We start from the raw sequence: 8,085 nt of genomic DNA on the forward strand, positions 1-8,085 counted from the left end.
CCGAACGCTACCAATTACGCCACGCTCCAAGTTCAAGAATGCGTCACATCTAGTGGATTTAGCTGTCAGGTAAAACTTCAAAATCGATTATCTCGGTAATTTATGAACGTTGCGTCGAACTACTTCGAAAAATTCTTATTCAAGGTCCAAACTACACGTACCATAAATATCAAAAATTACAAAAATCCGACTACCTTACCTTCTCCTTGTAAGCCCCTGTGGGGCCTGTGTGTCTCCTGTCACGGCGCAGGATGTCCTGCAGCATACACAAGCGACCAGATCGACCGCAGCCGACAGCCAACACGCCAGATGGTTCCTGTCGCTTGTCAATATTTACCCAACCCTTTTAAACGGGACGTTTACAAGACACGGGTCAAATTCGGCCTGCGTAGCCGCTGATGAGGTTATTAACGGCTATGTGTTCGAGGGTTGAAAGGTGGACTTTCGGGTTTCGGGGGCGGCAATAGCGTGGTTCCTTTTAAAATTCTGCGGGCACATTCTACATATTATATTACTTCCGCATATCACACAGTATTAGGCAAAGTTATAGCTAATTTTAGAAATGGGAGACTCGAAAAAATGGCCTTGTTTCTTCGCATCTCGTAATCCCAAAACTCGTCTACATCGATGTTCCACGCAAAATCTCATGGCATATGTATTTCCATTTCTCAATTATTATTTTTTACCCAATATGCATAAATAAATGCCAAAAGTTGCAACAGAAACTTGGCAACAGCGCACGAGTATGCTGAGCTTATTATTTTTGTAAGTTGGTAGTCCACAAATGGTGACAAAAAATGAAATCTCGTATTCTTTGGTAAATTTTAAGGGGAGTTATTCCTATAAAGTTTTTATTTAGGACGCTTCGTTAAAAATATAGAGGGTGTTAAACTTCAAAAAATATTTTTAATTTCTTTAAATAATTTAAAAACTAGTAAGTGAAACAATTTGAAATTAGGCACATGTATTTATGTAAACATTGTTCAAAATCTGAGGGCTTTTCATAAAATTTACATGCTCCAGTGGCGGAGATACAGGGTATCGGTGGCATATTTTTCTAAATAAAATAGTACGCCACTGCTTTACGGTAACAACCATGATATGTTCGGATTCGTCTTTCAATTTTCTACAAATTACTACTCTCTTATGTTTTTCGAAAAGCCTGATTTTCGAGTAAAACTTAAAAAACGAACTGGGAACTTCGATAATCGATTTTTAAAATTACATAGTGGGCTGCGATAGCAACTTTGACATTCCGAGCAGTTAGAAGAAAGAATAAATGATTTCCATCAGATTCAAGCAACAATAAATTTCGAACAAATTACATTTTCATTTCTAAAAAGATGTCGGGCCTGTGTTCATAGTAATGGAGAAATAATTTCTGTTTTCCACGTTTTCTTCAACAAAGAAAATTAATTTCACATAATTATTATTAAGTCAGGATTACGTTTTCTAACAGGTGGAAATATGCATGCGGGATATTTTTTACACTGCTCGGAAATGTTAAACGTACAGTTAAAATGTGGTTAAATTAAATATATTATTTTTAAAATTAAATGAAATGTTTTTAGAGCCGAATAAAGTAGTTCATANATTACAAAACTCCGACTACCTTACCTTCTCCTTGTAAGCCCCTGTGGGGCCTGTGTGTCTCCTGTCACGGCGCAGGATGTCCTGCAGCATACACAAGCGACCAGATCGACCGCAGCCGACAGCCAACACGCCAGATGGTTCCTGTCGCTTGTCAATATTTACCCAACCCTTTTAAACGGGACGTTTACAAGACACGGGTCAAATTCGGCCTGCGTAGCCGCTGATGAGGTTATTAACGGCTATGTGTTCGAGGGTTGAAAGGTGGACTTTCGGGTTTCGGGGGCGGCAATAGCGTGGTTCCTTTTAAAATTCTGCGGGCACATTCTACATATTATATTACTTCCGCATATCACACAGTATTAGGCAAAGTTATAGCTAGTTTTAGAGATGGGAGACTCGAAAATAGCCTGGTTTGTTGTCGTCCACATCGATATTTCACGCAAAATCCCATGACATTTACGTAATCTGCGTCGCAGTCTTAAGGACTATCGGATGTTTCATCGGGGGGATGAAGCGGGACACGGGAAGCCTTATACTAAAAGTGTTATAAAATCAATGCTGTCAATGCAAAGAAAAATATTCTTTATGACTAGAAAGTAAGTATATTAAAATTATATATTAAGTAAAATTATATACATATTTCCAGTTCTCAATTATTATTTTTTACCCAATATGCATAAATAAATGCCAAAAGATTTAAATATGATTTTGTTATATGCATAAATAACGTATACGATGATGCACTTCTATGAATACAAATGTTCCTTATAAGGGTTTAAAGCGATTACATTTATGAAAGTATAATACAATTTGATATACAGGGTGATTCACAAATGGTGACCAAATGTGAAACCTCATATTCTTTGGAGAATTTTAAGGAGAGTCTTTCTTATAAAGTTTTTATATAGGACGCTTCGTTAAAAAGATACAGGGTGTTAAACTTCAAAAAATATTTTTCATTTTTTAAATAATTTAAAAACTAGTGAGTGAAACAGTTTGAAATTGTGCATATGTATTTATGTAAACATTGTCCAAAATCTGAGGGCTTTTTCTTAAAATTTACATGCTCCAGTGCATAGATACAGGGTATCGGTGGCATATTTGTCTAAATAAAATAGTACGCCACTGCTTTACTGTAACAACCATGATATGTTCGGATTCGTCTTTCAGTTTTCTACAAATTACTACTCACTTATATTTTTCGAAAAAAAACCTGATTTTCGAGTAAAACTTAAAAAACGAACTGAGAACACACTTATATTCGAGTACAATGCTTTTTAAAATTACATAGTGGGCTGCGATAGCAACTTTGACATTCCGAACAGTTAGAACATGTAGACTACACAAGGAGCCCGAACACCATGTAAACAAAAATCTTACAAAAATAAGAGGGCGCTAGTGTTCCATATGTCCCATACTTAGAGAGGGGATAAAAAAGCGGCAGTTTGAATTATAAATCAATCATGTCATTTTTGTGGTGTTAAAAATTTTAAAATAAATAATGTAAGCTACTTTGAATTATATAAATCATGAAAATATGTCATTCCGGACTGTAATTAAACTAAATAGATAATAAAAAATATTAGCTTTATGAGAAGAATTTGGTGTTCGTAGAAAGAAATTAGTTTTCAAGGAATTTATGACGTGATCTTGTTAATATTAACCTATAAGTAAGGTTTGTGTTTTTGATAATTACTTTGTTAAAGATTTTAGTTTAATGTTAGTAAAAGTCACATTTTATACAGGAAGTTGCCTTTAAAAAAATAGTAATTCTTGTATTATTAATATGGAATTTTTACTTGTGGTAATAAAAAATAGAATATAAAAAAACTTGGTGTTTTAAATAAACTTTTTAAAATATTACAGATGTCCGATTTTGAGTCCAGTGATTCAGATGACTTATTAGACGCATTGTCCAGCTTGAGAGTGGTGATGAAATAGATTTATTCTAAGAAACAGATAGAGTAAAAAATAAGAACTACTTTGAAATTATTGTACCTGAATATAGTGGCCAAGTTTTTTTAACATGTCCATGTTAGCATATGGGAAGTAGCTAACAGAATTGAAGAAAAATTTGCCATTTCTAATTATTTCACCCATGATTCTGGTAAATTTTGCATTGCCTTAAGCTCTACAACAACCAGAAAAGTTACATACTTGCTAAGTAACTTGTCTCCACAAATTATAGAATGGCCGAGATAATGAGGCAGTTGTAATCGAACAATATTTTGCCCAATATGAATTTCCAGAGCAGGTTATAGGAATAATTGATGGGAAAGGAATTCATATAAGATAGAGTATATCACAATCCATATTTTTTTGAATAACCAATAATATACTATATTATTATAGTGTAACTGAAAACTGACTATGGAAAGTCGATAAATTATGGTTGGACAATTTCTAAGCTGATTGCCATGTTGTCGGTTTAGACTTCTCAATGCTTCGAGAGTCATATCGCTCTCTTCTCAAAATGTCAAGAAGCTTAAAACAACATGACAACCAATTGATACCAAAATTTTAACAAAATATAGGTACTCCATTATAAAGGTCACAAAAAATAGGTAATCTAAATATTTTATAACTGTTTAAAATCGATTAGTTTTCTGGGTATATATTTTAAAATTGCTGTAAAATTTAATTCTACTTTCGTAAAATTGTTGATTTAATTCGAACGTAACATGGTTCCATGACTTATTCCAAGGTAGAGTATAGACCAAAATTAATAAGGTATTATAAAGAAATATTTTAGCAATGTTCTATATTTTTGTTATATATTTTGTAAAAATAAAATGTTTATCTACCAAAGATTTCAATGTTTTATTAATTGAATAAAAAAAAAGAAATTATTTGTGCCTAATTAAAATAAAATAAATATTTATTCATAACAAACAAGTAACAAAGTAAATATATATTACAAATAAAACAACTTAAAAATAAGTAATACGTGTCAGTCTATCTTCTTAAAATTTCATTTTGTTCATGAAGCAATTGATTTCCATGTTTAAATATTTAGTAAAAGTAGTCAATTACCAATACAGATCGATCAGCATCAATTACTACACGTATCCTCTCTTTAAATTTTATATGATATCTGAATTTCAATCAGTTTTTTACTAACAGGAAAGAAACAGCAACTAATTGGAAATGATTTATTCAATTCAGTAATGATAATAGCGATGTCACCAGCAAGAATTATATGAAAGATACGAATTTAATTATTTATGCACGTAATATAAATTACAAGAATATGTAGAAATAAATAAAGTATACTTTGTTGCTATTGTCAATATTATGTGAACATATTCATAGTTGCTTTGTCGAGACCTCATCACACGTCAACAGAACTTTTCTTTTATTAGATTATACAGGACAGGATGCTCACTTTCTAGTATAATCTCATCGTAACTTAATTGCTCTTGATTTACTTGCTGTTCTTGTTGTTGTTGTTGTTGTAACTGTTGCTCTTGTTGTAGCTGCTGCACCTGTTGTTGCTGGTGTAGCGGATGCTCTTGCTGTTGATGCTGCTGCAAAATATATAAAGAAACAATGCATCATTCAATTATACAATATTTGCACTTATGAAATCTTTCCAACTTCCGAATTATTCGACCTTTTGCCATAATATTAACCCATCACTCGGTCAAGTTGTAATATAGAACTGCTGGACATCATTAGATTGAAAATGCAGATCACAAACGTACTCTTTTATTTTAAATTTGTTGACAGTCATTCACTTCACATACTATTACGTGCTATTACCATATTTAAATTATTTTCGAAACTTTTTATTTACCATTATAAAAACAAATTGTAATAATTAATTATTGACATGACTTCTAGTTTTTAGGTTAGTATACCTCCCCGATATATCTACTAAACTCAATATTATAAAATACAATTGGTTATTTGCTTACTTCAGTCGTATTTATTATGCTACATTCACTTGGGTCACATGGAACACTAGCGTCACCCCAACTTCTGCCATTTCTTGGACAAATTTTGTCAATTTTCCCGTATGAGTTCGTGCTCCTTATCTAGTCTTCCTGAGTTAGAAGAAAGAATGCTTTCCATCAGATTCAAGCAACAATAAATTTCGAAAAAATTACATTTTCGTTAGTAAAAAGATGTCGGGTCTGTGTTCATAGTAATGGACAAATGATTTGTGTTTTCCACGTTTTCTTCAACAAAGAAAATTCATTTCTCATATTATTAAGTCAGGATTACATTTTTTAACAGGTTGTGGAAATATGACATGCGGGATATTTTTTTACACTGCTCGGAAATGTTAAACGTACTACAGTTTACTTTAAATATATTATTATGACGTGGGTAAAAAAAAATTATTAACATGGAAAATTTTTATTTGGCGCTTAATTTTTAAAATGATTACTTCTTTTTACATTCATACATAATATGTTTTTAAAGCCGAATAAAATAGAACATACAGACACGTTATAAAAAATTATTTCCCCGCTTATTGTTTCTGGCGTCAAAAATGTGCACCACTTTCTATGCTCTACTCGTAAATTACTGGTAGAAGAACATATTCTATAATTTAGTCTATAATTTTTTAAAAACTGATTCAAAACTGTCAGTCAATATTTGAGGAAATTAATTGTTAGTATTATCTAATAATTAACTGAATTGACGTATAACTGGACCTGGTAAGGATCGATTTATTAAATAAAGGCGATAAAATAAGACAGAGACATAAAAATTCGCTTAAAATACGAGCCCTGCCTTCTGGAAGTATTTAATTCCGATTTTTTTTAAGTAGACACTTGCGGTAATGGTTTTTCTTGCTCCAAACACAATTTACGTTCTTGAGGGGGTACGGTCTTTATTACTCCCGCAATTTGAGAAAGGACCGTTTATTAAACGAGTCCGGGGAAGGTATTTCCCAGGGGCCCGATATTTTTTATTTGCCCTTTATTCCTCATTTAGGCGTCCCGACTTTGTGCCTTTTCCAAGTAAACAAAGGGAGGGGTTCACGAAGCTTTTTAAGGGATCGCGGCGAAGTTTATTTGGAGAAGGAGATTTTCGCATTCTTCGGCTGTGAGGGCGACTTTAACCGCGATCAAACGTAGAGGGTTCGTTTGGTTGCCATTGCCGAGGTCAATAGGTATTTATGTGCTAGTAATCCACTTTGCCACGAAAATGGCACATTCAAAACAACGGCTTTACTGCGACGTTCCTATACAGGGTGTAATTTTGAATGGGAGACATATTTATACAGAGGCGATTTTTGAACTTCAAAATTACAAAAATTACAAAACAAACAAAAATTAATTTTGATTTTGAATTGTGCAGCACTAGTATTGCAGTTAACATTGTCTAGCGTTCTTATAACTTATAAAATCTATGTCGCAAAGTATGGTAAACTTATAAAAATAAAATTTCCTAGTTTGTCGAGAGTGAACGCGATACAGAGCAAGAATTTGAGATTGTTCTATTGGCTGCACCTAATTACTAAATGTGACGGCATTGCAAACTTATCGTAAATTATAGACTTTAGTTGGTGTTCCATCAGGACGGGCACATAAAGTATTCCAGGAGGACCCGGCGGCCCACGACGCGGGCCCAATCGTGTTAAACTATCAATTTAAAAGGTCGTTCCGCAAACCGCCCCATAAATCTCATGGTAAATAAGGGAATGGGCGGGGCCCCGAGATTGCAGGACATAATATCCGGGGATATTGCTCAGCAAACAGATGACTGACGGCGCGGCGGGATATTAAGAGAGAGGAGAATATGAAACATATGGCGGGGAAATGAAGGACGCGTGGAAGAAAATCTGCCTAGAAGGGCGGATTTGACGGAAAAAATGAATTTAGCGAATTAAAGTGTTATTTGACATTGCTGCTTCGCTTCGTATGAAAAACACTAAAACAAAACTAATTGGTACAGCGTTTACTGCTCATTTTTTCTTAAAAAATATGAGCAACTCATCTCTTTTTGACGATAACTCCTTCAATTTTGCTCTAATTAACTTTTATAAGTACTCATTTTGAAGGTCTTTTTGTGTACTACAAAAAACTCCAGGAGCGTTATACACGTAAAATTAATCATTTTTCCGTTATTTGACGTTGAATACATCGATTCGAGTATTCCCACCCAAAACAAGTCCCCTTCCACTAACCACACTCTTAAAAATTGGGGTAAAAATCCAATACATTTGTGAATTTACACTACAGTATTACATAATAAGTAAAGTAAAATTAAATATTCTTCGTAATAATAAAAATATTTATATTTTACTAAGAAAGTTATGTGTTTTTACTTTATAATCTCAATTTCGGTAAATTTACACCGTGCTATTACCACAGTTAAAAAATTTTACAATAAAAATGTATATTTCATTTGGTTATGTGATTTTACATTAAAGGGTAAGTATATTTACAGAAGATTTAATGTAGAAACAACAGCGCGTCTAGACTAGCAATGATGCAATTGGTCAGACAGACCACGCTGTGTAGTTGTAGTAGTGAG

General features: G+C 33.3%; 1 protein-coding gene and 1 long non-coding RNA gene across 2 annotated transcripts in view; both read left to right on the forward strand.

The window, feature by feature from the left end:
* LOC108904214 (cytochrome b5 reductase 4) overlaps nt 1–8,085 on the forward strand; it is a 250,397-nt gene that overhangs the window by 172,468 nt on the left and 69,844 nt on the right. The window lies entirely within an intron of this gene.
* Nucleotides 3,358–3,574, forward strand: LOC111691639. Its single transcript, XR_002763009.1, has 2 exons — nt 3,358–3,397; nt 3,460–3,574. It is a non-coding gene; the product is annotated as an uncharacterized LOC111691639 (long non-coding RNA).

This window comes from Anoplophora glabripennis, unplaced genomic scaffold, assembly GCF_000390285.2.
Source record: "Anoplophora glabripennis isolate ALB-LARVAE unplaced genomic scaffold, Agla_2.0 scaffold259, whole genome shotgun sequence".
NCBI lineage: Eukaryota > Metazoa > Arthropoda > Insecta > Coleoptera > Cerambycidae > Anoplophora > Anoplophora glabripennis.